At 40.4% G+C, this 16,082-nt stretch overlaps 1 long non-coding RNA gene across 3 annotated transcripts in view; it reads left to right on the top strand.

Moving 5' to 3' along the window:
• The window catches only part of LOC148132581 (uncharacterized), an 18,426-nt gene extending 3,949 nt beyond the window's left edge, over positions 1–14,477 (top strand). Inside the window, exons 2-4 of one of the 3 annotated variants that reach the window (XR_015748248.1) lie at positions 6,505–6,592; positions 9,513–9,750; positions 11,134–14,477. This is a non-coding gene — a long non-coding RNA (uncharacterized LOC148132581). Of the gene's footprint in view, positions 1–398; positions 557–6,504; positions 6,593–9,512; positions 9,751–11,133 lie in introns of those variants that run through there. The other 2 variants (XR_015748246.1, XR_015748247.1) reach the window with 2 other exon arrangements.
• Positions 14,478–16,082: the final 1,605 nt, after the last annotated feature.

Below are 16,082 nucleotides of genomic sequence, written 5' to 3'. Positions count from 1 at the left end.
ACAAAAACAAGGCATTATTAGGAGCTGTTCCGAGTCATGATTTGGAGCCTCTACCTTGGTTGGGCAAGGCCAGGGCAATCAGCGGTACTGGGAAGAGGGAAAAAGAGGGGAAAAACTCCCATCTACCCGCCCGCCCATTCTTTTTTTCTCTCATCTGATGTGCAGAATAAAAAGGGATTATATGTGTGTGTGTGTGTATACATACATATATGTGTGTATACATATATGTATACATACATACATACATACACACACACACACACACACACACACACACACATATATATTTACAATGATTTTTTTTAACCCTGCAGCTCTGCCTCCCACAGCCCCCGCTTTAGTGACGATAAATCACCCCAATTCACCCCTTCGCTCCCCTCTCTTCCCCCATCTCCTCCTTTCTTTCCAAGAGCCTAATTTCAGTGTGCGCCGAGGGTGGGGAAAATTGCACCACAGCCTCTCGAACCGCTCGGATCTGGGAAAGAAGCAAGCCGAGGGCACGGGAGTCCTGAGCCAAGCTGGTGGCGCGGGCGGAGCGGATCCTAGCTCTGCGGAGGTAAAGGCAAACCTTCTCACCACGAGCGGGCTGCCTTGGCTTCCGAGGAGATACGGGAGCTCCCGAAGGGCGAGGGGCGGGGGAATCGACGCGGATGCCAAAGAGAGTAGTTGAGAAACGGGTGGGGTGGGGGTGGTGGGTGGTGGGAGGAATCAATAACTGAGCAACTGGCGAGAAAAGATGGGTGGATTCTTCTACAAGGGTCTCCAAACTTGGCAAGTTTAAGACTTGTGGACTTCAATTCCCAGAATTCCCGAGCTAACATGACTGGAGGAGGAATTCTGGGAGTTGAAGTCCACAAGTCTTAAAGCTGTCAAGTTTGAAGACCCCTGGTCTAACACCTCTGATAGGAACAGTGCTCTAAAACAGGGGTCTCCAACCTTGGCAACTTTACGTTTGGTGGACTCCAACTCCCAGAAGAGTTGAAGTCCACCAGGCTTAAAGTTGTCAAGGTTGGAGACCCCTGCTCTAAAAGGTGCTAATAAAATGCCCCTTTTTTCCGGGATTGCTTTTAAAAATCAGCTGAAGGAGAGGATACCCAACTTCAGGTTTAATCTTGCAAGGGAATAGCAACCCTTCCCCCCCCCCCCAAAAGCAGAAGCCCCTCTGCCCATGTCCAGCTGTTGTGCCTTTGAAAGTATTTTCTAAATCTGAAAGTATCAACAGATGGAGGCAAAGGGCTGGTTGGGGTGGGGGGAGAGTCAGGGGGAGGGGGCGGAAATCCCATTGTTTTTCCAGCAGATTTTGTTCTGCCCTGAAAAAGGCAATCTACCCTCTCCCAAGTCCACTTGGCAATGTAAAAAAAGAAAAGAAAAAGGGGACGGGGAAGTAGAAACCATGCTTGCGGCTTTAATAGCAGTGAAAGTATTACAGTGAGATCAGATTTAGCCAAAGGGGGAGTTTTCAAACATCTGTCTAATGCAGCCAATAGAGAAGGCATTAGTGATATTGGAGAGAGGGGAAGAGGAAGCCGAGTGGAGTGAATGGAGAGATAGTGCGGCGAATTAGAAGAAACCTCCCAATCCGATTAGCCATTGCCCTTCTTCTGCCAGCCGGATTTGCAGCCTGGAAAAGGCTAGTGGTGAAAAACATGCTGAGGAAGGCAGGAAGGATGGCAGCTGAAGCTGGAGACGGGGAGAGAGAGAGAAAGAGAGAGAGAGAGAGAGAGAGAGAGAGAGAGAGAGAAAGAGGAGAGAGTGCAGGGGAGGGAGAGAGAGAGAGAGAGAGGGAGAGAGTGGAGAGACAGAGAGGAAAGAGAGAGAGAGAGAGAGAGAGAAAGAGAGAGGAGAGAGAGAGAGAGGGAGAGAGAGAGAGAGAGAGAGAGAGAAAGAGAGGGAGTGCAGGGGAGAGAGAGAGAGAGGAGGGAGAGAGTGGAGAGACAGAGGAAAGAGAGAAGAGAGAGAGGAGGAGAGAGAGAGAGAGAGAGGAGAGAGAGAGGAGAGAGGAGAGGAGAGAGAGAGGAGAGAGAGGGGAGGGAGAGAGAGAGAGAGAGAGACAGGGACAGAGAGGAGAGAGAGAAGAGGAGAGGAGAGAAAGACAGGAGAAAAGAGAGAGAGGAGGAGAGAAAGAGAAGAAAGAGAGAGAGAGAGAAGAGAGAGAGAGAGAGAGAGAGAGAGAGAGGGGAGAGAGAGGAAAAGAGAGAGAGGAGAGAAAGAGAGAAAGAGAGGAGAGAGAGAGGAGAGGGAGAGGAGGAGAGCGAGAGAGAGAGAGAGAGAGAGGAAAGAGAAGGAGAGAGAGGAGAGAAAGAGAGGAGAGAAAGAGGAGAGAGAGAGGAGAGAGAGAAAAAGAGGGGAAAGAGAGGAGAGAAAGAGAGGAGAGAGAGAAGAGGCAGAGAGCAGAGAGAGAGAGAAGAGAGGAGAGTGTGGGGAGAGAAAGAGCGAAGAGAGAGAGCAGAGAAAGAGGAGAGAGAGAGGAGAGAAAGAGAGGAGAGAGAGAAAGAGAGGAGAGAGAGAGAGAGAGAAGATGGCAGTGCTGCTGTAATCTAGGATGTGCTGCAGGACAGTTTTGACAAATTCATAATAGAGCTAGAATGGACCTGGGAGGTCTTCTAGCTCAGCCTCTTGCTCAAGCCAGGGCCTATACCATTTCAGACAAGTGTCTGTCCAGTATCTTTTTAAAAACCACCAGTGATGAAGCACCTACAACTACCACGGCTGGCAAGCCGTTCCATTGGTTAATAGTTCTCACTGTTAAGAAGTTTGTCCTTAATTCCAGGTTGTTTCTCTCCTTGCTTGGTTTCTATTCATTGTATCTTGTCTTGCCTTCTGGTGCTTTGGAAAATAAGTTTATCCCCTTATTTTTTGTGGTAGCCCCTCAAATACTCCTTCACGAGAGCCATTTGATAACAGCCAGCAGAATCTAGTACTGGTAGTTATAGGGGGTTCAGTTGGTAGACCTGAAGGCAGGTCCACTCTCAGCTATGGAAGCTGCAAAAAACAACAACAATTACTACCAATCTGCCTTCCATCAAGGACCTGTATACTGCACTAGTCAAAAAGAGGGCTTTGGAAATATTTACAGACCCCTCACATCCTGGACATAAACTGTTTCAACTCCCACCTTCAAAACAATGCTATAGAATACTGCACACCAGAACAACTAGACACAAGGACAGTTTTTTCCCAAACGTCATCACTCTGCTAAACAAATAATTCCCTCAACACTGTCCAACTATTTACAAAGTCTGCACTACTATTAATCTTCTCGTCACTCCTTATCACCCATCCCCTACCACTTGTGACTGTATGATTGTAACTTTGTTGCTTGTATCCGTACTATTTTTATTGACTGTTTCCTAGTATGATTTGATTGCTTATTGTACCCTATGACTATTATTGTTGTACCTTATGACTGAGGGACGTGGTGGCTCAGTGGCTGAGCTTGTCGATTAGAAAGGTCGGCAGTTCAAATCCCTAGCACCATGTAACGGAGTGAGCTCCTTGTCCCAGCTTCTGCCAAGCTAGCAGTTCGAAAGCATGTAAAAATGCAAGTAGAAAAGCGATCACTTTGGTGGGAAGTTAACAGCGTTCCATATGTCTTCCACATTTAGTCATGCCGGCCACATGACCACAGAGACGTCTTCGGACAGCGTTGGCTCTTTGGCTTTGTAACAGAGATGAGCACCACTCCCTATAGCTGGAAATGACTAGCTGTTCTGACCCCGGCTTCGTAAACCATAATTATTCACAAACTTGTTTTAAAAACAAAACCTATTTTATTGCAATGCTGGGAATTGTTTTCATTCCCAGCCAGAATTAATCTCAAACAGTCCCTCAAGATAAGCACCACACCTTTCAGTTCTGTGAAGTGCTGCCAAAAACAGAAGTATCAAATTAACTTGAAAAGAAACCAACCGAAGTACAAGAAAAACCAACTGAAGTACAAAGAGCTTCCAGGATGACTTGGAACCAATCGAACTACTTTGCTTCCTGCAAAGGTTTCGTCATCTTGGCTTGACTTTCATACCTTATGGGAGGGGCAATCACCTCCCAGCCTTACTTCCGAGTCACCCCTTTTGTTATAGCTGCTCTCACCTTCTAGCAGCTCTGCATACACGCACACTGGGCAGTTCCCCGGGTCCTGGGCAGTTCCCCGGGTCCTCTGCCTCGCTGCTGCCACACTCCGAAAGCTCCGGAGGCAGCACCCCACTCCCAAATGGTCCTGGCCCCATCTCTGCATCGGATGCAGAGTCCTCTCCAGACTTCCTGACTGATCCTTATTCTTCCCCACTGTCCGATTCTGCTGCAGTCTGCACTGGCTGCTGGCGAACCACAACACTAGCACATATGTCTTTACCTTTTTACCTTATGATTCTTGACAAATGTATCTTTTCTTTTATATACACTGAGAGCATTTGCACCAAGACAAATTCCTTTTGTGTCTAATCACACATGGCCAATAAAGAATTCTATTCTATTCTGTTCTATTCTATTCTATTCTATTCTATTCTATTCTATTCTATTCTGTTCTGTTCTGTTCTGTTCTGTTCTGTTCTGTTCTGTTCTGTTCTGAAGACAGGTCCACTCTCAGCTACGGAAGCTCATTTAATGATGTTGGATGAGGTAGGAAAAGGTAGTAAATCAATCTAACAAAAATAACAAATGTCTGAAGGGGTCTAGCTTGTGGGGGGGAAAAGCCCCTACAACCTTTTGCGATGATGGTTTTTATATTAAAAGTTCACAGTTGTTTTGAAGACTTGTTACGTTAGAACAGCTAGTCCACCATTTTGCTATCTGTTGGGTAGTCAGCCAAGGCCGCTCCTGCCTCTGAGAATAACCTTCCACCGTGACCTTCTCTCCAAGGTTCTTGGCAGGATTTGGCTTTCAGCCAGCCAACCGATTGGTGCAAAGCTTTAAAAAAAAATTGCAGCCTTCCTCAACCTTGTGCTCTCAGGTGTGCTGCATCCCCCTTGAAATCACAGCCAACATGGAATTTGCAAGCTGAAGTCCATTTGCACAAGTTGGGGAAGGATGCTAATTGTGGTCTTTCTCAGTTCTTCTTTCCCACACCTCTTCAACCTCCCTGGAAATCTCTTTCTTTCTTTTTTTAATGCAAAGAATATGTTCTACTTTGAGACTTTACACAGTGGGTAGAACTAGCAGACAGAAACGATTCCATCCCAGCCTCAAGGACCCATTCTATTTTTATTTATTTATTTGACATTTCTTATGTTCTCCTAGAGATTTTTCAACTCTACTTTGCTTCCAGGTTATTTATCTAGCTTAATTGATAAGGAGTAATTTTTAGATCATAAAAGGCAGATAGGATATCTAGTCTCTTCTTGAATATATTCAATGAAGAAGAAAATTCCACACCATTCTGGCTGATACCCTGTCAACTGTTTTTACCATCATATTCCATTTGTAATCAAATACTATTCCAAGATCTTCAGTATTGCTACTCTATTCCCTCAATCTGAATTTGAACCCCCCATTCTGATTTTGCTTCCTAAACAAATAAAAGAATATTTATTTGTATTAAACATGAACCTGTTCTTTTCATCCTATTTTTGTTTCTTATCAACATACTCCAAATTTGCAGATTTGATTACAATTCCTCTCACTTATTCATTAATACAAATGTTGAGCACCTCACTCGATATTTTTTCTTTCTTAGACTGGTTAGGCTTGTTCTTAGCAAATCCATGACTTTGATCATAACCATATTGATCTTTAAATACTTGGAAAAATGATCTCATACCAATAAATAGAATCATCTTTTTTATTTGGAGCTTGTTTTGCGTTCTACAAAAACCGATAATAGTTTTTTTTTTTTAAACTGTGGTGGTATATCAATTTGATTAATCAAATAAATAAATAAACATTCAGCTTCGATTGAAAATTGTGGATTGCCCCTCCCCTCCAAGAGCTGGCTGCTGCCCTGCATAGCGGTTTCAATTGGGGAAACTGATCTATGTTTTCTACTGAACAGTAGTTGCCTTTTAAATAATATTGCAGTTCATCGAACAATGGCCCATTAAATCAAATAATGATTTTTTTACTTGTAGAAGATTGTGTCTATTCAACTTTTACATCTCCCAGTGGGCATCGCTTTGATTTCTATTCTGGCTGGCAAATCATTGACCATTCACAGAACTGCAAAGCTTTCTTCTCTTCTCTTCTCTTCTCTTCTCTTCTCTTCTCTTCTCTTCTCTTCCCTTCCCTTCCCTTCCCTTCCCTTCCCTTCCCTTCCCTTCCCTTCCCTTCCCTTCCCTTCCCTCCCCTCCCCTTCCCTCCCCTGCTTTTTTTAATATTCCCCAAAATATTTCATTCTCATTCTCTAGGAGGGTAGGTGGGTGCTGACTTTCTGCAGTAACTTCATTAGTGCTAGTAAGGAGTGGGGTTTGCTGTAAATACAAGAAAACAAATAAATACAAGAAAACAAATCAGTTTTTTTTTTGTCTTGATCCTGCCCACTTCTTTGCACTGAACTTACTCACTTTCTCCCAGTTTTTGTGCAGATTGGGAAAGTTTGGGAAACTGAAAACAACTGTGTGAATTGATTAACTGTATCGGGAGAGCGCTGGGCAGAATATTGGTCAGCTGGCTTTCACTGTTCTTGATACTGCATTGCAGATTTGGAATGATTTCTAGATTGTTGTCATAAGAGTCAATTGAGGATACTGTACTGCAGTTCTGCATGTGAAGCAAAAGAAGTAAATCACCATTCCCTGGGACAATGCAGATGTGGCCAGTAGAAACATGCACCTCCCAGCTGATTTTCAGGCCTTTTTTGGCCTGCCAGAGGCTTGAGGGATGCGTCTGCAGGCTTTGCAGGCTGAAAAATACGCCTGTTCCGGAAATACTGGAAGTGACTAAATGGGCCCATTTTTCAGCCTGCAAAGCCTGCAGAGGCATCCCTCAAGCCTCTGGCAGGCCAAAAAAGGCCTCAAACAGGCTGAAAATCAGCTAGGAGATGCAGTGCAGATAAGGGGGGGAAATCACTCACATGCACAGGGGGCATGGGGGGGGGGCTGCACGCATTGCCTTCTGGGTGCTGGCATGCGTGAGAGAGAGCGCACATGAAATTTTTGGCACATGAGCCCAAAAAGGTTAGCCACCACTGACCTAGCTCATGGATTAAGAAAAAGTATTTATTAAAATTCATGGAAATAATTCAACCCCCCCCCCCTCCAATCTTCTTTGACAAAGTGGCAAACATTATTGCTTTACCTTTAAAAAAAAGTGAAGGAGAAAGACTGGGCATACCTGAAGAGAAAGAATAACAAGTTTCCTCAAGGATGGTGGTTGTAGGAAAGGGAGAAAACCCCCAAAGCTTATACATGTCCTATGTACAAAATGCAACTTTGAAAGTGCATATCTAGAAAGCATCTTCCATTGGCTTCTTGTTTGCGCCATTAAAGCATGCAGATTGCCTCTCTGTGGAGATATTGTTGTCATGTAGCAGCTGCTTTTGTGTACCAAATCACACGATCTTATTAGCTTTCCAGCTTATGCACTTTGTACTGACAGGAGGAACGAACACAGAACAGCACAAAATTATTTGGTTGCCCAATCTGGATATTCATAATTTCCAGAGGAAGCTAGTTTGAGCACGAAGCCCAGGCCAACTGCAAGAAAGATGCAGTGGGATGACCATAAGTATGATTGAATGGAGAAACAGGAACAAAATCTAAAGGCAAATAATGTAATGTATTGAAAAGTGTTTAGCATTGAACATTATATATACACCACTCTCTATTGTTAATTTTTTGAAAGGAAGAGTGGTTTATATCTATCTATCATCTATCTATCTATCTATCTATCTATCTATCTATCTATCTATCTATCTATCTATCTATCTATCTATCTATCTATCTATCTATCATCTATCTATCTATCTATCTATCTATCTATCTATCTCTGGGGGTTTACAACAATCAGTAATAACAGAAGTATATAAAAACAATTGTTATAAGTGTATGAAAATCATTATTAAAAATGAAAAAAAAAATCAGAATGTTCCTTCTTAAGACTTTCACTCAGATTTCTTTTCAGTCTATGTTTTTACATGAATATTATATAATACATATAGTAAACCAATGTTTTCCATCTCTCCAGACATTTGGGGCCTCAACTCTTAGATTTCTTGGCCAGAATTTCCAACTAGTAAATTGATTAATGAAAATGAAATAATTGATATAAAGTGATTCATTAAACTAGTTCTGCTACCTGAATAATATTTGATTTTATTTTAGCCAATCCATGCTTGATCACAAAAATCAATGATTAACCAAATTTCACAAGTCTCCTGTGAAAAGAATGCATAATTGTACTTCTATTCACAAAGGCTATTTAAAAAATCCCTATTTGTCATTATTCTAATTTGAAAAAAAAACCAAAATATTTTCTTCCTACATGTACTACTCTTCACTTAGATGCACTAAATACTTTCCTAAAAAATGAGATTGAAAGATTTCCTGAATTAGAATATCCTAATTTTTGTCTTGAAATGTTAACTTTCCATGAACATTTTTTAATACAAGCAAACACTTTCCCCACTTCTGTTCAATTGCATCTGATTGGAGACTGTCCACGTATATTTTTTTGGCAAGCTTTCTCAGAAGTGGTTTGCTATGGCCTTCTTTCAAGGACTGAGAGAAACAAACTGGCCCAAGGCCACCAGCTGGCTTTGTGCCTTAGGCAAGATCAGAACTCATGGTTTCCTGATTTTTAGCCTTTACCACTGCACCAAGCGACCAGCAATAAAACAGGGCATACATCCAAATCAATCCAAGGTTGTGCAGGCAAGACTGTTAGTTCTCCATCTTTTATTGGCATATACCTTCAAAGATTTCAAAGTCTGTGAAAGAACTAGAGAAGAATAGAGAAAAAAGATGGAGGAGAAAGAGAGAGAGAGAGAAAGAGAGAAAGAGACAGACAGACAGACAGACAGACAGACAGACAGACAGAGGTCAACATTGTCCATATTTGATTTTGACCCTTCTCAATACTGGCTTATTTGATTTCCTGATGACATATAGCCCTGATAGAAATGTTCCTCTTTGGCTCTTCACTAATTGGCCTTCTCAACCATCAAAATTCTGTGTAGCTTGAGTAAGTCACTGTCTGTTAGCCTCAATTCTCCATCTATAAATTGGGGCTATTAAGGACCTGGTCTGTATGACTATTTGGTGATGAATGGGTTTAAAATGATCAAAGTGCCCTGTGAATTTAGATGTACTATGTTCCATTATCAAGAAAATAGTGGTAATAATAATAACAACTATTAATAATAATAGCACCACTACCCTCCTATTCTAAAATTATTTTTCTCTGCTGGCTTGCTGTAGTGAAAATATTTAATTCATTTATAATTTTTGAATGTCAGCCCCAAAGTCCATTTGATAACATAAATTTTGTGCTATTTATGTGGCAGACACTTAAGGATTTAAATAATTCTTTAAAATATTTACATTTTTGTCTCCTGACATCTTGTTTTACACTGTGTTTTATAGGTCTTGGTTTCTATTTGATGTAGGCTTCAAGCTGGAGATTTATAGTTCGACACCTCGCAACAAATTTTGTAAATATTCCATGGGGCTTGATCCTTCAACATAAACACTCCTTCTTATTGGGGCTCTGAGGAAAACCAGACTTCTCATTTATTATATGATCTCCTGAAGTCTAAAGGGAAGTTGATCTTGTTTTCCAGGAACATCTTCAATATGAAAAATGGAACGTCATCAGGCTAAGGTGAATCATAATAAATGCTCTACTTTGGCTGACACTGAGAAATAAATCAAACAGAGTGTGAGAAATATTGGCAACTTCCCCCCCCACCCCAAGGTTGTATCAGTTTTATAAATTAAACACCACACGATGACAGCATAGGAGCTGGTAAGCAAAACTGTTGGGTAGATAATCACCATAGTAACAAGGGAGGAAACTAACCATCCAAGACCAAAAATAGCACATCTGGGTATAGCTATGGTAGGAGCAATGAAATATGGTAGGAGCAATGAAGACTGCTTTTAGCTGATTAAAAAATACTGGGAATAATTAAAGCGTACATGCATTAGACAGAATTAGTCTGGAGGAGCCAGAAGCTAAAGAAAAACGATTAATAGATTTTGATTTAGAACTTGTTGGTGGGGCTAAGGTTCCCTTTCTTCCAGAGAATGCAGCATCTGAACTTGGATTCAGATAAGTTGGATTTCTAAGAAGAGATAGAAATCCTGTTTCCATTAGCACAAAACCAGCAGGAAAATACTATGGAGCAGAGAGCTCCTCCTATTGTCCCAGATATCTGAAAAGCTCACAAACATTAGTTTTATTTTTCTCATCTTCAAAATATTTCAGTTTTCTTCCATCAGTAGAAAGTAGCTGAAATATTTTATTCTGCATTTATGAGAGAAAGAATCTTTTAGAAAATGATTTGTATTACTTTGCTTACTTTAAAACATGGCAAGCCAGTCCAATTTATCTTAAAGACTGTCCTGTTCATTTTGTGGCATGGGATCTAGATTTCTGCTTCAAAGACACATTTCTGCTCTAGCCACAATTTGCCATCCATGAGATTTTTTTATACCTACAGTTTTTTTTTTCCATGCTTAGTTTCATTGTTGGTTTATGGAACCTGTTATTTTTATTTTCCCAGTGACTATGGTAAATATAAATAGATTAAAAAATAGCAATAGCACTTACATACCGCTCCACAGTGTTTTACAGCCCTCTGTAAGTGGTTTACAGAGTCAGCATATTGCCTCCAACAATCAATCTCAGAAGGATGGAAAGTTGAGTCAACCTTGAGGCGGTGAGAATTGACCTGTCGAACTGGAGAAGTAGCCTGCAGTACTGCATTCTAACCACTGCATCACCATGGCTCCTGTAGGAAAATTGCCCTAAAACGACTCACAAAGAACAAATTTGGGAAGATCTTTTGTTAGTTTTAAAAACTATTAGAAACATAGTGTAACACATTATAACAGTCATTAAGGAGTAGTAATAAGGAAAAAAATAAATTAGTTTGCTATCCTATTCATGGGCTTTCTAGTTATCTGCTGTGGAAGAACAGAATTACAATACACAGGGATTTAGCTTCTGATGTCATGCTCTGTTTCTTTCCCCTTTCCACAGAGGGGAATCCCTGGAGAAATAAATTCCCATCCTCTTGCAGAACCTCAAGCCATCAGGATTGGTGATAAGATTCAAGGGCAGATTCCAAACTCCTGTACTCCTTGATGCCTGTTTCTCCTGGCTTTCACAGAGAAAACAGTTGTCTCTCACACACATATTATCACTTGATAGTGCTTTCCATCTGGACTAACTGATTGACATTTTCTGTGTGGTGTTGTATAATGAAGATAGCTTCTGCATATGGAAATTGATCCGAGATTCCTATTCTTTGCATAAAATTCAATATAGGATGTTACATTGTGATGGCTATATGTATGTGGACCCTTCCTGAATTTAAGTTAATGTCTTCCTATGAAGAATTAGCAATGGGATACTTCTCAATATCACATACTTCTGTTGTATTTCTTGTTGGTGAAGCTGCACCTATAACATTAACATTTTAAGTGTCACATTTAAAAAAAAAAGTATTCAGAAGAGGACAATTAGATTGATAGGTCTTAATACTGAGCCTTATGCAGGTCAGAGTGAAGCAATAATTTGAGAAGGCAGTTGCTATTTGGTTTGGAGGGATTAATGAATGGACAATTTAGCTGCATATTTCTATCAACATGTTATACGCCCTCTAAGTTTCCTTACTGCTTTCCAGCCATGTAGATGAATTTGACTTATCAACATTGTTGAAATAAGATTCAACAAATGAATGATTATAATTGTTGGTGTGTTATCTCCCATTACATGAGAAAACTGGCCTGAGCCAGCTGTGTGAATAATAATTTAGAGGTCTGGGTATATTTAGTCCTGAGCAAAGAAATGTATATTAATAGCTGTCTTCAAAGATCTGAGAAGTTGTCATGGAAAAAGATGAAGCCAGCTTGGATAATTGGACCAAGAACTTTCAATGATAGAACTGAATGTAATGGAGAAAATGGCCTCAACTTTGCTGAAAATAATTAAGCAGAGGCCAGATAGCATTTTCTTCAGATGCTATACTTTTAAAGTTCCTGGATCGGTCCAGAGACTCATATGAGGTTGGTCTAGTTCCCTTCAATTTTATTATCCTAAGGTTGTGATAATTACACAATTCTGCCTGATCTACTATTTAGATGGGCCTTGAGATGAAGAGGAGATCATCAAGATTCATCTAGCACTGGAAAATGTTGCTTGAACTTGGAGACCACTTATTTTGGGGTTTCCTTGAACCACTAGGGAAGGAGTTAAATTATATTTATACGTTATATTTCTGGACCCTGCAGAATTTCATTTGCACCTGCCAATGGCTTACTGATAAATATACACTGGTAGAAGTTCAACAGCAGAGGGCCAGAGGGTTAGATAAATACCACATGACAAGTGAAGCGCAGAAAGGTTAGTACTTTCCCAGCTCTCGTCCTGACACGTTAACCATCATAAACACTCTGACAGCTAGCACGGCACAGTGCCTAAAAAACTGAATAGCGAACCAGGAAGTCTCTATTTTAAATCTTGCCTCAGCTACAAACACAGTAGGTGGCCTTAGTCACACCACCTCAACCCTCACATCTGAAAGTTGGGATAATAAGTGGCACCGGCAACAAATGTCACAGTGCAGAATGATGCTGTCCAGGATATGAGGCTATTAATTCTGTTATTCACTCTTGTTTTCTGATTTGTTCTCTAAAATCCATTACTCTTCCACCCAATACCTGTTGGCTTTTTCTGGTTCTCATCTTTTAATTTATTTTGTTTATTTACCAACTTTGTAATTTCTATGTTTGGTTTCTCTCTCTCTCTCTCTCTGTTGTGGTTGTGCTTGCCTAGTGCTATCTGATATACACATATGTATATGTATTCTGATTTTATTATTTTTATAAATAATTCAAGGTGCTAAACACACACAATAGACCTTTCTCCTTCCATATTCCCTATCAGTTAGGTGAGTTTGGCTGAAAGACTGACTGGCCCCAAAGTCATTTGTGAGCAATGAGGACCTTATAGCCTGAACATCAAAAATGGAAGAGGTGAGAACTGTACTAATATTTGGAAAGTATCATAATTCAGAGGCAACATGCATACAGTGCAGTTCAAAAGCAGAAGGATCCAGATCACAATCCATAACTTACCTCCTTCAGATAGCAGCATTGAGTAATATGAGACTTAAGACCTTGGAGAGCTGCTTCTCTTAACCAGTAGTTAAGATTGGGTTAGATGGACTAGTATTTTTGTAGTATAAGCCAGCTTCATATGAAGATCTATAAATTTAGGGTATAATATGTATAAACTGCCTTGGCACCTGAAAATGCTCTAAAAATGAAAAGTGGCATGTTATTCCTGTTACTCAAAACAGGTTGTAAAGGCTTTGGTGGCCTTTGTGAGGTAGAAATATTTAATAATGGATTAGGAAGTATAAAATGAATGGGCTTTGCTCATTTCAGCTGCATTTCTCTGATAGGTTCACCTACATCTTAGACAGAGAACTTGTCATACTCCTATTCTGTAGTCAATTTTTAAGTAGAAAAGCATCTTGTTATGTCTGGTTGCCAATTCTCAAGTCTAAATACCTCAACTGATATTGCTGTGGTAGAAAATATAATCAAAAATGACCTTCAGATATAAACAAAGATTTTGCTTACTTTACCATAGAAACGGATGTGATCCATCACAGTAGCTCATAAATAATGTGTCAAACTGTTGCACTGATCAATGACGATAAGTAATTGAAATATAATGTGATCTTAAGGCCTTTGTGTAAATGTTTGCAGCACTCTTTCAGTTCTTCCAAGGGTTGGGGTTTGGGTTTTTTTTTTTTTTTTGTATAAGTGGCTATGTTGATGAATTGTTCCTTAACTACAAAACTAGTGGAATTGAAATAAGTGTCTTCAGTCTTTATCCATTCCATTATCCAAAATACTCACAAACAATATAGTGAAACATTGGAGATTTGCCGGGATCCAATTCCCACCCTAGCGAAGAACTCAGTGGGTGGCCTTGGGCAACTACTAAATAGCTTAGGAAAATCAGGGCTACAAGATATGGTGATGGCTATTATCTTAGATAACTTTTAAAAACATTTGGAAAAACTGTACAGCATTGTTGGTCACGATAGCTAAATAGGACCTCCATGCTCAAAGAGAATAACAATTTTATATTTTGGGGGAAATTCAGGAAAGGCTGCTGCCTTTATGTTCTTTGATTAGTCTCCATTTATTAAGATTTATGAATTAGATGATTCATGGCCTCATTTGATTTCTTGCTGGATTGAGTTACTTGAAAGCAGTCATGGGAAACCCTTACCATGAATTCCAAATCTAAAGCGGTGGCTGAGTTCTTAGGATATGTTAAATTAGGCTAAAAAAAGAATTGATACTTATTGATGCAAGGCAGTGTGAATTTAGCCATTGTTTTAGTGTGTTCTTTGAATCATAACACTAAACCTTAACAATTCTAATTCTACAAATCTGAACAAATTGGGTCAAGAAATCAGCACCACTTTTCCAGTGATGGCGCATCATCATCATCAGAAAGCCTCATGCTCTCTGAAATTTCTAGCCCTCAAATGTTGTCTATGCTTGTGTTAGATTTTCCTTTCTTTCCCTTCCCTTCCCTTTCTTTTCCTTCCCTTCCTTTTCCTTCCCTTCCCTTCTCTTTCCTTTCCTTCTATGAGATAATTATTTCCTTGAGGAAGTGGATACTGACTCTTTCAGATGAGAATCTATTTTCTCATTGCTGTCCAAACCACCTGAAAGATAACAATGAGGGAGTGCTGTATTTTATAACTTCCCTTTCTCCCTTTTCCTTCCTCCAATGAAGACTGTGCTTGCTGCTCAGGAGAAAAAAAGTTTTTCCTGTCTTTCTGCCTCTTGCAAAGAGTAAACATGTGCCCCACTTTCTGCTTCCATTACAGCAGCATTTTATCTCACAAGTTCCTCACAAGATTGGGAAAGCAATGTAGAGATAATAGCAGTGGGGAAAATGATGCACAGTTATAGCAGGACAGAATGTGAGAGGCAGATGGTAGTTTGTGGACACAGAGCATCTTCATCTGACTGGATTTCTGGCTGAATGCAGGCCAGCTTGCTACAGCTGGAATTTTGGAATGGATTCCTTGAAACATTTGCAATAGCAAAGGAGAAAAACAAAGCAAGAACACTGAAAAAAACCAAATACAAAATATAAAAAGCTTTCTGTATTCAAGACTCAGTCAGATAAACTTACTTATTTAGGAAATAGTCCAGTTGATGTCAAGTGTCAAAGTTTCATGGTGTTTAGTTCTTACTAAAGATGGTTAAGCATGTTCCTCTTGTCTTTGAAATGGGAAGCTCTGCAATGTTTGATTCATGTAGGGTGGAGTGCAAGAATTGGGTATGTCTAGTCCAAAGAAAGGACTAGATGAGATATGAGAGCAGTGTTTCAATATTGGAGAGGCTGCTACAAAGACTAAGGAGCGGGAGTCAAACTATTTTCCAAAGCATCAAAAAGCAAGAGACAATGGATGGAAAGGGTGTACAGAAGAGCAACCAAGATGATTAGGGGACTAGAGGCTAAAACATGCGATGAACGGTTGCAGGAGTTGGGCATGGCTAGTCTAGTGAAGAGAAGGATCAGGGGAGACATGAAAGCAGTATACCAATATTCGAAAGGCTGCCACAGAGAGGAGGGGGTCAAGTTGTTTTCCAAAGCACTTGAAGGCCAAACAAGGAATAACGGATGGAAACTGAACAAGGAGATATAAAGAGAAGTTTTCCGACAGTTAGAGCAGTCAACCAATGGAACAGCTTGCCTTAGGAAGTTCTGGGAGCTTCATCACTGGAAGCTTTCAAGAAGAGACTGGACTGCCGTCTGTCAAAAATGGTGTAGGATCTGCTTGAATGGGGGTTGGACTAGATGACCTACAAGGTCCCTTCCAACTCTGTTAATCTGTCATCTGAAAATACTCAAAGAAAGAAGCAACCTAAAACTAAGGAGAAAATTCC

This window comes from Notechis scutatus, chromosome 2 (genome assembly GCF_049901735.1).
Source record: "Notechis scutatus isolate UNSWTSFEM ecotype Mainland chromosome 2, rNotScu1.2, whole genome shotgun sequence".
In the NCBI taxonomy this organism is placed as follows: domain Eukaryota; kingdom Metazoa; phylum Chordata; class Lepidosauria; order Squamata; family Elapidae; genus Notechis; species Notechis scutatus.
This window is presented reverse-complemented; position numbering and strand designations above follow the sequence as displayed.